The sequence below is a fragment of the Miniopterus schreibersii genome, assembly GCF_964146895.1.
Source record: "Miniopterus schreibersii genome assembly, chromosome: 7".
Lineage (NCBI taxonomy): Eukaryota > Metazoa > Chordata > Mammalia > Chiroptera > Miniopteridae > Miniopterus > Miniopterus schreibersii.
In genome coordinates, this window is record NC_138108.1 from 50981711 (window position 1) to 50998918 (window position 17208).

Genomic DNA, 17208 nt, shown 5'->3' on the forward strand with positions numbered 1-17208 from the left:
TTCTTTTAATAGAAAATAGTAAAATATATATTATCTGAAACCTAATATTTGATGGCAACTTTAGTTATTGGATCTAACTAAATATTTTTTTCACTGTGTATTGTTAGATTGCGTAATTGCCTCACCAGTCTTCGGCTAATAGCCATAGTCTGAAGTTTGGATTGGAATAGTTTCATTTCAGTCTTTTAGCTATGGTACATGAAACCTTTATAAAACTATGAGCTTATGTTTCTTCTGATTGCTGGCTTACTCAAGTGAGGTGGTTTTTTTTTTAAAAAGACAGTTTCGTAAGAGGCAAATTATCGATTGATGTGGCATTTGTTGACAGCACTAAGATGGACTCTAATTTTGATTAAAAACAAAAATTTCCTCTTAATTTATATTCAGATATGTTTTAACTTAGTTAATAATAATTCCTAAATGCTGCAATTTAGGTTGAATTCCTTAAAGATTTTATAGTTGGAGATGTTATATGCAGCTCAAACAGCATATAATTTTTCTCAAATGGAGCTCTTTATTATATTACCTCACCCAAAAGATTAGTTCATTTTTGGATATTGTGTATACATTAACCTCAAGATTGCTTCAACACAGGTTGATTGTGCTACCACCTTCTTCCTCTACTGTATGCCCATTTATGGCTCTAAAGCAGAAATCTATGAACTTAGTAAAGATTTTGAGAAGTGCTAATTTGTGTAGAAAGAATCGGGTGATAAAGTTTGGAAAAACCCACAGCTTATAGATACTTAAATTATTAAAACAATTCACCAATTCTGATAGCCATTTGTGCTTTGTTTGCATGGTTTTTATTATCAGCGGAATATGAAGTTAACCATCTGAATTCTAGCTAAATTTGATGTTATAAGGCTTATGTTATTTGTCTTAAATTTTTGTGAGTTTACCTATGGGAACTATCTCTTGTAGAGAAGTTTCAATCACCCAGAACAATAAGGACAAGTGGTGCAAATGAAGAATATAATACACTTTGAGGGTATGGCATTTTTTTGCAGTAAGGATAGTGAAATTTTGTAAGAAATGTGAAACCATTGACAATACAAGAAGTGCTTTTTAAATGCCATCTGTTTATATTTGGTTTTACCTGAAGTAGTACTACTGACAATGAATTGTTTGAAGAGAGTAGTAGTGTGGTGAGGGTGACAGAAAGTTAGGATCCTGGTAAATCATCTCTTTGAGGTTTTAAAAGATTGTTCTTTCTTTTTTTGCTTTTGGTTTTGTTTAGTACTTACGGCAAGCACTCTTATGGGAAGCCTCACTTTGTTTCATTTTGTGATATGACAAATTAGTGATTTTAAAATGAGAAACTATCATTTGCTTTATTTCTAGACTTCTTTGGGGAGGCTGTCGAGTCATCAGTTTCTAATTTACTGAGTATCTCTGGTGTAGATAATGGGCTTCTGATTATTAATTCTAACAGCAGGTATTGAATTAATCAACAGCAGGGAGTATTGAATTAGAAGTCTACTTAACCTACAGAAAGCCTGGTGAGGTCTCCAAAGCTAAATAGTGCCAGTGTATAGAACCTTGGCATTGATAATCTTTCTTTTGTTGATCAAAAAATTACAGTCAGAATAAAAATTGAAGGCTTTGAATTGGTAAATCTATAAAACTCTCTTTCTTCCAGTTCTGTAAGTATATGAGCACTTTATTTCAGAAGTAAGTTGTCCATTTTTTAGGGTTAAAGGCTCTAACCTTTTTTATTAATTTCAGTGTAGTTAGCATGGGTTAATGTGGCAGGGATCATTGCTACTACTGCCTTCACAGCCCCTGTGAACATTAAGGAAAGAAGCACATGTGATATTTTACCACATACCCTAGTTGGTTCTACAGTTTAACCTGAGGAAACATTCAATGAATATGATGCACCAAAAATACTGCTTGGAATTGCAACCCATACCTATTCAAGCTGTCTATTTTACTTTCTTTTTTACCTTGGATATCTCCCTCCGTGAAATCAGAAAACAACTTTTAACCTGGATAACAACATAGTCCATGTCTGTCACTTTAAAGCTTTGTTGCATGTAGATTAAGTATCTAAATTGATTGGTGCTTGACAAAACTGCTTAACAAAGCTTCTATTAATGTTATATAATGTCTTTTATTTGTATGCCCACTTTAGACTATGATGGCAGTCTTCTTTCATATGTACCATGTTACATTCTTAGTTAAAACTTGCTGTTAAAGCTTGCTCATGTTTTTTCCTTATAATAAGAAAAGAAAATAATGGATAGCTAAAGAGGTTACCAAGGATCAGGACTGTTAAAATTATTAATAAAGTAAAATTGTTTTCCTATGTTTCTTGAGGTTTTAGTCATAAGAGTACATGAATAAATGAAGGTTTATAAACCACTTCTACCCACCTGAACAAAGTAAAACAATTGAAAAATTTAAATACCAGGCAGTATTGATGCAACCTAAAGAGGTATAAAACTGAATTCTCCAAAATCCAACACTATTTTCTCTTATAAGCACTATGATGCATTAAGGATTCAATGATAATATAAACTTTTCCCCCCACCAAACATAAACATGAAAGTTATGTGAGGATAAAATGATTTCTCTCCAAATTTGGAGCAGTTTTTCTGAAATGAACATATCCTACCCAACACAGTTGAGGTGTTTTTTCCCATTTCTAAAAAAGAGAGGAAATAATATTTCAAATATTTAGTAGGATCATTTACAGTTCAATCCTTTTCTGGTTTCAGAAATGCCTAATTGCACTGTCTAACATGGTAGCCACTAGCTACATGTGACTATTTAAATTTAAGTTAAAGTAACTAAAATTAATATTTAAAAGTCAGTTCCTTAGTCACACTAACCATATTACAAGTGCTCAGAAGCCACATTTGGCTATGGGCTGGGTATCAGACAGCACAGATACTGAACATTTACTTCTGTCATTGCGGAAGGTTTCATCGCGCAGCACTGGAGAGTGTATTACACTAGTTGCAGGTCACTTGTTCACCAGTTTTCCCAGTACTTTCCTATTATTTACAAGTATTCTCCTACCTCCCGAAGAAGTATGGCTTATCAAAGCCTGTGCCTTTTCCTACCGAATTTCCCCAAGTAATAATAATAATAAAATAATGGTCAGGATTTGAAATAAGTAGATGATGATACAAGCATGTTTAGATTTTTATAAAGCCTTAAAAGTATGTGCCAAATTATGCATAGTTTTGGTACTTTCAAAAGAGACTGGTAGACACTGACTTTCCATTGTACAGTCCAAGATTGCAACACTGAAGCAGCCGTTGAGTAGCATCTGATTTATGAGATTATTTTTCATATGTAAAGTTTAGAAATAACTTGAATTGTACAACCACACCTTGGAAAAAGCATAGAACACAGAGAAAACATGAAACTGATATATGAATGAATGATTCACTATTTTAGTGTCTATTATTTTAAATGAATTTTAGAGGTGATCAGCATATCTTTCTATGTTCAGATTGAATAAAGTGAGAAAAAGCAGGTAGGTTTATTTTTCTGTTCATTTGTATTTTTTGAATCTTTTTCAATAAGCTAGATAGGGATAAATATCCTTACTTTGTATATATTGCAACTTACGTGGTGTTGTCAAGTGTAGGTTGTGATTTTTCTTTAAGATTTTTTATTGATTTTTAGAGAGAGAGGAAGGGGGAAGGAGAGAGAAACGGATTGGCCGAACCCGCAGCCCGGCATGTGCCCTGACCAGGCATCGAACCAGCGGCCTTTTGGGATATGGGATGACACCCAGCCAACTGAGCCACACTGGCCAGGGTGAAGGTTAAGATTTGCGTGCTAAAATTGATTACATGAGGAAAGACCTCTTCTTTTTTGTGTCAGAGGAGGAAGAAACATAAAGATAGTTATATGCTAATTACTGGAAGAATACTCATGTAATTGTATATCATGACTTAAGATTATTTCCCCCCACAGTTTAACATTGGCCATGTCTTCTGAGACTAAATATAGTTGAGATTTTCTCTGTGCATATTTACTAAAATGGTGACTTGTAGAGAAATAGCACGTAAGGAATATATTAGTTGAATTATATTTTCATAAAATGTAGTATTGCTTTTTGTTTGTGTAATTGGAATATATTCCCTAGTTTCAAGATGGTTTTAAAGAATTACCTTTTCCTTGTAAAAGCCACTTAAGGCTTTTATGAGAAGCCTTAAGATTTGTCTGCTTTTAACTTCTAGTGTGATTTTAATTTCATGTACTTTTTTTTCCTCCTGCATTTGCAAGTACCCAACAAGCCATCTGCAAAAATTGCTACCATGATGATGGACTGCCTTTACCAGTTTTTTATACTATAAGCTTTAAATAAAGTATGTATTTTTAAATTTTAGATTGTCTTAATTATCTTGTTTTTCCCCCCAAATAAAATATAAAATGGAACATTTACTTTTATCTGTTTATTCAGTTGCAGTTGTTTTATTTCATTACAAATGTTTGAATGTAATTATTTAAAAAAATTAACACCTATTTGAATTACAGAATTTTAGAGAAAGTATAATTGCTTCTTTCACAAAACTTTCTGTATTAACGCTTTACCATCACAGACTTTTTGTGTGTTGATTAAAATTGAGAGCATAATGCTAGGAAGTAGTTCCTTGAAGGCAGGTCTTTGGATATAGAGAGTTATGTGTTTTATCTATGTAGCCTTCTGATCTGATTTGATACAGTGGTGGGGGAAGGGATGGGTAATTTAGAGAAAGTTTCCAGGCTTATCTTCTCTGACCCCTCCGCACATCATTTAAAGCCAGCACGTTCTTCTCCATACAAATCTTTCCTGTTTTGCCTTCAGTCAGTATATTTTCTGTTTCTCTATTTCTTGGACTTAAACAAAACACCCCCACACTTCTCTTGCTTCCCATGAGCCTTATTTATGGATATCCCCCAATTCCTGCTCGATAAGTATTTCCCCCCTGCTCCATTCCCTTGTGAATTCATCCACATTCTTAGCCTGAATTGTACTTTTTTTAATGACTGATTTACAAATCTTGAACTATTCTAAACTGCAATTTCTGCCTGTTGTTGGGAAACATCTCCATTTGAGTAACCTATAGTAACCTTTGTGGTAATCTTTCATTCTCTGCTGTCCTTGTTCCTATACTTAATTTAGCATCAAGTCCTCTTGTTCTCCATTTAAGCTGTATCTTGCGTTTCCCATTCCCTCTGCATTAGCTCGTCTTCACTATCCAAATCCTCATCTCACACCTGTAATTCACCCACTTTTATAACACCCCCACCTTGCTTTAAAAAATGACTTATTTTAATGTATAAGTTGTTATGGCATATTTTCCTTAATAATAACTGTCAGAAGTTTTACTTAACTTCTCTTTGGGCATAGTGCTAGATGCAGGAGGAAATCACTAAGTAATTATTTACTCTTTCAGTCGCTATTTACTGCATAGTTTACTGGGTTCTAAGTACTATACTAGTGCTCCAGTTATCTTCTCTTATGGAGCTTGCAGCTGAAAATATTCTCTGGTGGTACAGGAAGGCTTCTCATGGGTAGGTACTGTGGATTTTATCCTAAGTGATGGGTAAGCCATTGAACAGTTTTGGATTAGAGAGTGATGTGAGCTGATATATTTGTCACAGAGTTAAGAATAGAAGAAGGGAAACCATAATGGAATATAGGAGAGCAATATCTTGAGTTATTGAGGTAACAAGCAGTAATAAGTGCTTTTGAGTTCAGGACAGAGTGAGGGAAACTCATTGGCAGGATGGATTGCATGGAAGGTGTGTGATATAAAAAAGGAACCAAGGAAAACTCAGTTCTTTGTGCTTGGACAAGTCACGTATCCATTCTCTCTATCATCTATTTTCCCTGAGTATATAATAAGAAATATCTCTTTCTGCTTATTTGAAGGAATTGTTATGAGCATCTGATGAAATAATACATGACAGCTCATTGTGAATCCTAAAACATTGTAATATTGTATTACTTTTTAACACTAAACAGTTTAAAACTTACCTTAAATCGTGTCTTGTTCATTAAGAAGTTTCTAAAAGCTTAGGTTTTACAGGGATAAGAACTATAAATCATATATAGCTTGGGAAGTACTTTCACTTTTAACTTCCCTTGGGTTTATAGTGTATAGTTTCTTTCCCATTATATTTTCAATTTTTAAAAGTTTTGTCACTATTCATAAGGATTCCAGGAGGCAGTTTTTCCTATTAATTTATAATAAGTAGATCACATTCCGGCCACAAACTGAACTGCTAATTTAATAATAGAGGAAAAAGTATAAACAATAGCTGTCCTTTATTTGGAGTATATTTAAGACACTGTAATTCTCTTCTTGTAAATATTTGAAAACAAATAAAACTAACCCAAATGCCCTATTGTTCATTTACAAACACTTTGAATAATTATAAAGGCAGTGTTTATTTATTTATTTTATTTATTTTTAAAAATATGTCTATTGATTTCAGAGAGAGGAAGGGAGAGGGAGAGGGAGAGACAGAAACATCAGTGATGAGAGTCATTGCTCGGCTGCCTCCTGCACGCCCCCTGCTGGGGATCAAGCCCCCAACCAGGGCACGTGACCTGACTGGGAATGGAAGCGAGATCCTAGGTCGATGCTCAACTACTGAGCCATGCTGGCCGGGTGGCAGTGTTTATTAAAATACATTTTATTTTAGAAACTGAGCTATCAGCTGTTAAAGTGTGTATATAGTTTTTTTGGGACACCCTGTATATTATATTATGCTAACCCTGGGTGTTGCTGATTATAAGCAAAACATAATTTACCATAATCCAATAAATAATGGCCTATAAACTTCAAGTGTTTTATGTTTATTTGTATTGTGCTAATTGTACTTTTCCTCACAACTTTATATTCGTTTAAATATGACTTATGGCATAAAGAAAGACAGATTCTAAACAAACTTCTTAGTTTATGAAATTACTGACTCAAGTATGATGCAGCTGAATTCTGTTTCTGCTTTTCTATTGCAGATTTCTCAACAGTGATGTCACAAGATTGACTACATTGATCACAGTAAGACCAAAATGATAATTAAGCTTTTAATGATGTTTTGTTTTCTCTGAAAATGAGAATTGAGTTAGAAAATATTTATAATTTTAAATTATGATTATTTTTTTCAATAGCCAGTTGAATGTTTGCAGTTTAAATGAATCACAACTCACACTTCTAGTTATTAAATACTTTAAAAATATTGTTTTAAATGATTTAAAAACATTTAAAATGAAAATTACTTTTAATTTATAACTGAAATTATATTAACATATTTTAGTGTGAATCATAATCTGAACATCATTTTTTTTAGTTTTTGCTTTTCCTAAAATATGGCAAAACATTTACGGTGATTTCACACTAGGAAAAAAGTATAAAAATAAGGTTAATTGTTACTGTAATCACTTATTAAGGCAAGACTGAAAACAGCCTTGAAAGGATTCTTTGGATTCTTACTTAATCATTGACACTTAAATGATTTATAAAGAGTCCTCCAAATATGGAGAGTTGGTGAAAAAGGATAGTTCTCTTAAGTAACTAATACTTTTCTCTTAAATTTTAAAGTGTTCATTTCTACTCTGTATAAGGAAATGTGTTAAAGAAAAACTTTAAGGCTTTGATCTACCTTATTATAAAATTCTAACTAGTAAATTCTCAATTACAGTAATGAAGTTTTATAGCATTTTTGAGAAATCCTTTTAAATAGCAGAGACATAAATTTTGAGTAAATTATTTACTCAATAAATCTGCTTCTTTAATCATGTTTTAGTTGTTCATTAAGTACAGCAGCAGTAATTATTCAGAAATGTAAATTTATATATAGATAATTTTTGTATGTATGTTTTAACATTTTTTGGAAAACCAGTTCATTTGCTAAGTTTAACATTTTTTAGAGGCCAAAGAGAAATTTTATTGTATTTTTGAAAGCTTTTTCGTCATCATTGAGTCTATAGATGTTTATGGCATGCTCATTTTCCTAAGGGAGCATTTTAGCTATTTCTTATTTGTAGCTCTTTGCTTGTTTGTTTTTTCTTAATCAGTGCTTATTGCCCTAACTGATAGTTTACAACAAAATATTAATGTGTTTATGTAGCCTCATTTTGTTTAGCATCTAGTGCTTTTACAATCAAGGATGAAAAAAGTGTGTGTTGTTGTTTTTTAAATTAAAAAATGCTGACTCTCACAGTCCAGTTTTAGGGTAATTGTTACAGAGTAATTGCAGCTGTTCTAAATTCAAGAATTTCAGAAAGAGAGGTGGTCATTTGAGAGGTTCGTAAGTGACTGAGAATTGAAACTCTTACTTTGTAATAATGTCAGGGTCATGAGGCTTTCTTCATTCTCCTGAGTGAAGAAGAGAGGGTGGATGTCCACACTGACTTAAGTTGAGGGTGCTATTGAGAGAGTATTTCAAGTGTTGACCATGGGGCTGGAATAAAGTGAGGTCAGGGAAAGCCTTAAGTATTCAGACAAAATGAGAAGGTTAAGGGACTAGTCAGAGGTAGAGAAACTGATGGAATGAGATGATAAAGTAAGGGCTAAAAGAGTAGAATGGTGTGGTTAAGAGAGGGGGATACTATAGATTGTTTCAGTGCTGAAGCTATAGTGACTGCATTTTTTATAATGTACGTCATATATTTTTTTCTCTCAGAAATTTTCAGAACTCAAGAGAGTTTCTGTTTTCCCCCTCCTATGTTACAATCCACTGAAATGTCAAAATATTTTAAATGATCTTCCTTCTTCCTGGCTATCATTAATTCCATTGAATTCTATATATGATCCTCAGTTTAATCTTATTAAAGCATTTAAATTGGTGAACACTTTTTATTTTTCTCCTTGAAGATGTTTAGTGACTTCATTTTCTACATGATCAAATACAGACTATCTAACTTGGTATTCAAAATCCCTAGTCAGTTTAGCTGTAGCAGTAATTTCCAGTCCAAATATCCTACTATCAAGAAAAAGAATCCTAAACTGTATCCAATGTGGACTACATATTCCACCTTGAATATACATTTTGGCTCCATACTTGCATTCATGTCATTCCCTTTTTCTAGAATATTATTTTTTCTTTTTAGGTTTTTATTTCTTCTGATGAAATCAGACCTCCTCTCTAAATGCCCTGTCCACATGTAATCATCTCTCTGAGGCCTTCCCTAATCATCCTAATTTAAAGTGATTCTCTCTCCCTAGTAGTTTGGTAATGCTTAATTTTTATTATTCCTATGTTATTGATAACATGTATGCTCTTGTATTTTGCATATTTTAATAATATTTTCCAATTGTACTTAGCAAATGAGTATTAAGCAAATGTTTTCTAATAATCATAAATATCCCAGAAAGAGCTAAATTAATTAGTATCTTTAGTTTTCTTATATTAAAATTGAAATAAGAATATTAATACTTGAAGATCCAAAATTGAACCATTGGGAAACAGGGTGGATAGGAAAACAGGGTGGGTATGTTTTAGAACCAAAGAGAGTTCAAATATTGGTGCCACTGATCACTAAGTATGTGATCTTCAGTCAGCCTCTTTGTGCCTCAGTATCTTCACCTGTAAAATGATGTATTATGTATATTTAAAAGGATTGACTGTATAAGTTTCAGCAAGGAGGTTGATTAGATCTATTCATTTAATGAGCTTTTATTTGGAGGAACAGAGTCCCAGACCTCACTAGAATGCGAATATCTTAAAAGGCCAGAATGAACTTTAGAATAGTTGAGGCTGTGCTATAGTTCCCTTATATAACAGGTGAGAGAACCAAGGTCCAGGGAATTTGAAAGGAAATAATATGCTTAATGGTAAAGAACTTGAATTGGGGTCAGAAAAACCTTTTAAGTTTGTGCACTGATATTTATATAACTGTTGTGATCTTGAGTAAATTACATAGTCTAAGACCCTGTCTTCTCCTTTCTAAAAAGAGATAATATTTATATCTCAGGAGTGTTGTGAATATTAGATGAAATAATGCTTATAAAGCACAGCACAGAGGTTGGTACATACTAAATTCTTTGACCCTTCATCATAATCATCATCATCATAGTGTGAGATCTTGGCCTAAACCTGGTTTTGCATTATCCCATTATAAACATTTTTACTGTTCTGTTTTGTTATCACCTCTTACTTGATTAAAAATCTCTGAACACCTCTGTCAATCCATCTTTAATCTATGATGGCATTTTAATTATTTTTAAAAGACATTTTATACTTTGATTTAGAACAAAAAAGTGGAAGTGAAAATAAACTCTACCACATATTATCTACTCAACAACAAAAATATTAGAAGCATAATCTGTTATGATCTTAAGAAGCTGTACTTGACAGAGTGTCCTGGCAAAGGAATCTTAAATTATCTTTAAAAACACAGGTTCTGGGTGAATATTGCTTTAAAGCCATGGCTAATTCAGTCATGAAATAAATTGCATGGGGGGAAAAAATCTCTAAACAGCACTTTATAGGAAGTATAAAGTAATAAATTTCTTTCTTCTTAAATCTCCTCAAATCCTGCCTTCCCCGAGAGTATTCATGCAATTTCACTTACATGCAGTTTTGTTTATATGTAATTTTATTAACACAGTATCTATATTTTATTTTTATTTATTTTTAAAAAATATATCTTTATTGATGTCAGAGAGAGGAAAGGAGAGGGAGAGAGAGAGATAGAAACATCAATGTGAGAGAATCATTGATCAAGCCCAGAACCCGGGCATGTGCCCTGACCGGGAATCGAACCCCGATCGCCTGGATCCTAGGTTGACACTCAACTGCTGAGCCACGCCCGGCCAGGCTATATTTTATTTTTAAATATTCTTATTTAATATTTTACTATACATGTAATAATCTGTTACTAAGCAACTTTTAAAATAACTAAAGTGTTTTTCCCCATTTTTATTAAAATTCCTTTTTTCCTTTTGGTAATTTTATTATGAATATTACTTAAGTTTTATAGCGATTAATCTCTACCAATTTGAAATATTGAACTTAAAACTTGAAATTTAGAAGGAATTACTATTTAATTTTGCAACGTGTACGCTAGTGGAAATATTAGTGTTATATAGTAACTTTAAAATGTCAGTTAGGTACCTACAACAGATAAGATATAATCAAGCGTGGCAATGACTGATTATTGTCCCCTACTGCCAATTTTCCTCCATTTACTAATATTTTCTTCAGCATATCATTACCTGGAATAAAAATATCATTTCCCAGCTTCCCTTGCAGCTAGATGTGGTCATGTGACTAAGTTTTGGCCTGAGATACCTAACCAGAAGTACTGTGTTCAACTTGCAGAAAGTATACTTAATGGAAAGGGGTATACTCCCTCTTTTCTCCCACTTTCTCCTTGCTGGCTGAAATGTGGACATGATAATTGGACAGTGAGTGGAAATCACAAACTATGAATGGGCAAGGCTAAGATTGAAAGCCCCTAATAATTTTAGGATATCACTCTGCCCACACTGGCCTGTCTACATCTGTACTTCGTTTTTAAAATGTTTATTTAGTGATTTTAGAGACAGAGGGAGGAAGGGGGGAGGAAGGAGAGAGATTTGTTATTTCACCTATTTATTAATTCATTGGTTGCTTCTTGTATGTTCCCTGACCGACTGGAGATTGAACCCACAACCTTGGAATATTGGGACGACACTCCAACCAACTGAGCTACCTGGCCAGGGCAACATCTGGACTTCTTTAATGTGACAGAGATAAACTTCTGTCTTGTAAGCCACTGAGTCTTGGGCTTTCTATCACTCATGGCCAAAATGCATCCTGATACACCAAGATAATTTAACAAAGACAGTTTATGTCATTGTTAAAATGTTTTTTGTTTCCATTTTATTTTAGTTTAGTTTATTTTTTGAGTTTTCTGTTACCTTTGATGGCTTGAATTTTAGGAGAAGAATAGAAAAGGGAATGATTCACTCTTATCTATGAGAGGAGATTAGGGGAACCTTTATAGAGGAGACATCTGGGCTATATTTTTGAATATAGAAGAGAATGAATTAGAAGAGAATTCAGAAAGAGGAAATAGGCATATACATCAGAAAGAACATATGTTCAAGGATGTAAATATTTTAGTCCAATATTATTGAAATGTAAAATTTGAGAAAGTAAATGAGCCAGAGGGTCAGATGTTATAGGAACTTATGAACCAAGAAGTTTAGTAAGTTCTAGGTACCTAGAAAGTTTAGTAAGTTCTTTGAAATTAAACATTTTGTTATTATTTATGTTTTTTAATTAAATATTTAAAAATATTTTTATACAAGTGTTGAGTAAGGAAGAACAAAACTAATATTTATTCACTGCTTTTTAGGATGTTTAGTGCTTCCTGTTTGAGCCTTTAACAATTTTAGAAGTCATATTATTGTATTTTACAGATGACTAAACTGAGACTCAGAAAGGTCAAGTGTCTTCCCAGTGTTAGTTAAGTCATTATTTGGAAAGTACAAAAATCAACCATTTTCAGAATAAGTCTGCTATTATCTGACCTCTATTTTTCTACTTTTTTAATACCAAAAGTAGTTATAGTCAAATTTAAAAATATATTCAGGAAATATAATAACAGTGATCAAGCCAGAAATATAGGCATACCTTGGAGATGTTGCGGTCTGCTTCCAAACCACTTAAATAAAGTGAGTCCTGTGAGATTTTTAGTTTCCCAGTGCATAGAAAAGTTAATTTTACATTATACTGTATACTGTTAAGTGTGCAATAGCGTTATGTCTAAAAAAACCAATGAACATACCTTCATTAAAAATACTTTATTGGCCCGGCTGGGCGTGGCTCAGCGGTTGAGCGTTGACCTAGGATCCAGGCGATCAGGGTTCGATTCCCGGTCAGGGCACATGCCCGGATTTTGGGCTGCAGCCAATCAATGACTCTCTTGTCGTTGATGTTTCTGTCTTTCTCTTTCCCTCTCCTTTCCTCTCTCTGAAATCAATAAAGATATATTTAAAAAAAAAAATTAAAAAAAAAATACTTTATTGCCCTGGCTGGTTGCTCAGTGGTTAGAGCATCGACCTGCAGACCGAAGGGTCTCTGGTTCAATTCTTGGTCAAGGGCACATACCTGGGTTGTGGGTTAATTCCCCACCTGGGGTGGGTGCAGGGGGCAGCCAGTTGACATGTCCCTCTCACATCGATGTTTCTCTCTCTCCCACCTCCTCCTTCCCTTCCACTGTCTCTAAAAAAAAATCAATGGAGAAAATATCATTGGGTGAACAAACAAACAAATACTTTATTGCTAAAAAAGGCTAACCATTATCTGAGCCTTCATCAGGAAATCATAATTTTTTTCTGGTGGAGAGTCTTGACTTGGTTACATTAAAGATCACTAATCACAGGTCACCATAAACAAATATGATAATAATAGAAAAGTTTGAAATATTGCAAGAATTACCAGAATGTGACACAGAAACATGAGGTGAGCAAATGATCTTGGAAAAATGGTTCTGATAGACTTGCTCAGCACAGGGTTGCCACAAACCTTCAATTTGTAAATATGTAGTAGCTGCAAAACTCAATAAAATGAGGTAAAAGTCTACATAGGAACTTTCAACTACTACATCTAAAATATTACATTAAAGAAATTTTAATACAGTCAATTTATAAACTATGTCTTAAACATTTTGTTTTCTAGAGTCCGAATTGTGAACAGTGTCTTCCAAATTAGCATGTGGCAGTTATTTAAGTTACTTCATACAGATCAATTTTCCATTGCTATTCCTAAGTGTATATTTGCATAAAGAAACTTCTACTCACCCCTACTGCATCTCCCCCAAAAGCTGTACTATGTTAACACTAATGGAGCTAAAAACATGCATGGTGTTCTCTGTAGGAGTGACTGCAGATATAAATGACACCATGCTGCAGAGATCCAACTAAACTTTAAGTAAGTGAAAGTGTGCAATTTTACATACCCATTAGGTTTAAAGATTAGTTTTTACCTGAAACTTCTAAATGAGCAGCTATTTAATAAATCCACCTGAAAAAGAAAAAAAGATAGTAACCTTAACATAGCCTAGAAGTAATTATAGAAGCATGAGAGAATATAAAAGAAAAATTAGTTTTCTAACTTGGTGTGTTTTTTTTTGTTTTGAATTTATTTTAGAGAGAGTAAGGGAGAGAGAAAGAGAGAGAAGCACTGATTTGTTGTTTCACTTATTTATGCATTCATTGGTTGATTCTTGCATGTGTCCTGACTGGGGATTGAACCTGCAACCTTAGCATATCGGATCAGTGCTCTAAACAACTGAGCTATCTGGCTGGCCAAGGCTGGTATTTTGTGTTTTTTTTTTTTTTAAAATTGTGATCAGCAAGGATTCTAACACCTAGACTAAGTAAATATTTTGTGAATTAAAGTGACTTGAAATTTAACCTTGTTAGACATCATTCTATTCCTCTCACACTTTCTATAAAACACCAGTGCGCACTTCTGTAAGATGTACCTTGCAGAGATGTTAGTCAAGTAGCAGATAAGATACAAGTATGTTCGCAGAAACTGTTTAGAGATGAGGAGCGGGGTATTATAGACTGAGTTATGGGATTACAATACTTGACTCATTCTTTTTCTGTACATACACCAAGGAAAACTAGGGAGGAGAAAAGATTTTGATAAAAATGGAAAAAATCTTATTGTATAGCATCAAAAGGATACCTAAGTTAGCATGTCATAGGTCCTAAAAACTCTAATACAAATATTCCTGATGCTGTCCTTATCTGAATGCATTAAAAAACATTATATCAATAGGGACATTTCCATCATAATATAAGACAGTACATGTAAACTTTTCCACGTCCCAAGTATGCCATTTATTTTGTGAATATCACATCTGATGATTGCAGTTTTATTCTGATTTTCTTTCCTCTCATAAAAAAACTCTTCAGTATTTGTTGATAAAATTCATGATTCCCCCCCTTTATTGCCCTTATCACTGAATATTCCTATGTCTTTCTAAATTCTGGTTGTTTTATAGTTTCAGTGTCAGTCTTATGGAAAGGAAATTTTAGAAAATGTACACGCTTGACACTAAACTCAAATGTCACAGCTCTCCTCAAATGCTACCTCCCCCATAAAAGCTCTGGATCCCCTTTGCAGTTGGAATTAATCTTCCCATCATTTCTGCTTTTCTAGCATCTGTTGTTTTTATTATAGCATTGTTCCTCAACATTTGAGTCTTTGGACCTGAGTATGTAGATACATTTTCTGTGGGGAGACAGTTTGCTATAAGAATTTACAAATTTTTATGTTAATATAAAAGAAATTAATGTCAGCATATTCTTGTATCATCTGGGATGCTTATAACCAATTACTATCATGTACTTTCAGGGCTATGATTGTGTTTAATTATGTTAGTCTAATGAGTAAAGAACAAAACTAGACTTGATACGTACAAATGCTTCATTTGTACCAAGTGAAGGCCAGATGACATCAGAGTGAACTAAATGAAAGCTTTATAGTAGTTTGAGTAGAAGGAAATGGTGGGAATATTAAATTGCTCAGGGAATACGGGAGTGTAAGATAGACATGCCAACTCAAATAGAATTGGAGACTAATGGGAAGTAGCATCAGTACCATATTCACGTTGAATATGATTTCATTTTAGCAAAAACATCATGTGATAGTTTGAAATCTGAGTTTTGTGGCTTTTATGTCCATATTTTGTAAATTTGTTTTTAGTACTGTGTGTAAATTAGATCTGAAGCCATGAGAAGAGTTTATTCTGCTCCATAGTTTTACTTCTCTTGTTGTTAATCCTTACCTGAGGATATCTTTTCCATTGCTTTTTCAGAGAGTGGGAGGGAGGGGGAGAGAAAAAAAACATCGATATGAAACTCATTAGGACTTTATATATTTTCCACCTGTGGGTCTCTTATATTTCTTTTTTTTTTGCTATTTTTTCTTTTTTATTAAATTTATTGGGGTGACACTGGTTAATAAAATTATATAGGTTTCAGGTGCACGGTTCTATAATACATCATCTGTGTATTGTACTGTGTCTTTACCACCCCAAGTCAAGTCTCCTTCCATCACCATTTGTCCCGCTTACACCCTCTTCCACCTCCCCCATGCTCCTCAGAAATACACTTATAGAACCCTTATCTGCCTTATAGGATGAGTTGTGTGTTTTGCTGTTTCACCTATTAGTTTGTGAAGTCCTTACCATCTAGTAAAAGCATAGATTATATTTTATTCATTCTTGTAATCCCCTTAGGTTCTGGTAAATCTCTTGTACCCAGTAGTGGCACAGAAGATATTTATGCAATAAAATGGCCTGTGCTGGTGTGCCTCTTAGTGTATTGATAATCTGTCAGATTGAACTAGAATGGATAAATATATAAAAAACATATAGGGACTATACATTTAACAATTTTAAATTCATGCAAGTTAGCAAATCCTCTTTTAAAATGAAATTCCTCTAGGATTTTGATTATTTTAAAGTGTTTAATGAATTACCTTAATTTGATAATCAAAGGATATATAAGGTGACAAGGGGAGAATGAAAGATTTCATGGCAGGTTAGAACTGAATGTGGAGATGTAGCCAGAGTGCCTCAGGGAATAAGACCACTAGTGACCCACTGCAAAAAAATGTAGTTTTATATAGTTATGGCAGCTTTAGAGTGCTGGTTTCCCAAGTAGAGACACAAGAGAAGAAGGGAAGGGAAAATGGATTTGGAAAGATACTAAAGATACCATCTCCTACCTTTGGGATATTGCCTACAGCCACAGTGCCTAGGGAGCATTCTCTTAGCTTAGATGGAAGTAAAACTGGCATAAATTTAAATCTAGAAGAATAGAGCAAGTAAATTTTCTAATTCTGTTGTGGCATATTTTTGTATGATGTTGCCATTACATAGTCAGCTGTCTTGATGTCTTCCGGTTTTCTACTTAAATTGAATTACCTATTTGTAAATATCAAAGCCATTCAAAATTAGCCATGTCTTATCTACATAACTTCATTTCCCTGTACTTTCCAACATGGAGATTATTTTTAGTTATAGTACTCCTTTAGCCAACATTGGTACCTGCCTATGCTACAGGCACTAAATTCAGCATGTCTAAACTTGAACTCATTGCCTTCCAATTTCCTAGAAACCTTACTCTCTTTATTTTTTTCCTGTATTGGTTAGTGAAATCAACATCTTTGGAGCAATGTCTGTTCATATTCTTTGACCATTTTTTATGTGGGTTGTCTTTATATTGTTGAATTGTAAGAGTT

The 17208-nt window shown here is 33.5% G+C and overlaps 1 protein-coding gene and 1 pseudogene across 21 annotated transcripts in view; one reads left to right on the forward strand and one right to left on the reverse strand.

Annotated features, from left to right (window-relative positions):
* The window catches only part of BAZ2B (bromodomain adjacent to zinc finger domain 2B), a 273729-nt gene that overhangs the window by 93598 nt on the left and 162923 nt on the right, over positions 1 to 17208 (forward strand). For all 20 annotated transcript variants that reach the window (XM_081141719.1, XM_081141724.1, XM_081141723.1 and 17 more), the window contains one exon: positions 6974 to 7016. The gene's annotated coding sequence lies outside the window, so the exon portion shown is untranslated. The remainder of the gene's footprint in view (positions 1 to 6973; positions 7017 to 17208) is intronic.
* Positions 1 to 17208, reverse strand: part of LOC308559411 (ubiquitin-conjugating enzyme E2 B pseudogene) — a 116981-nt pseudogene that overhangs the window by 72733 nt on the left and 27040 nt on the right. The window lies entirely within an intron of this gene.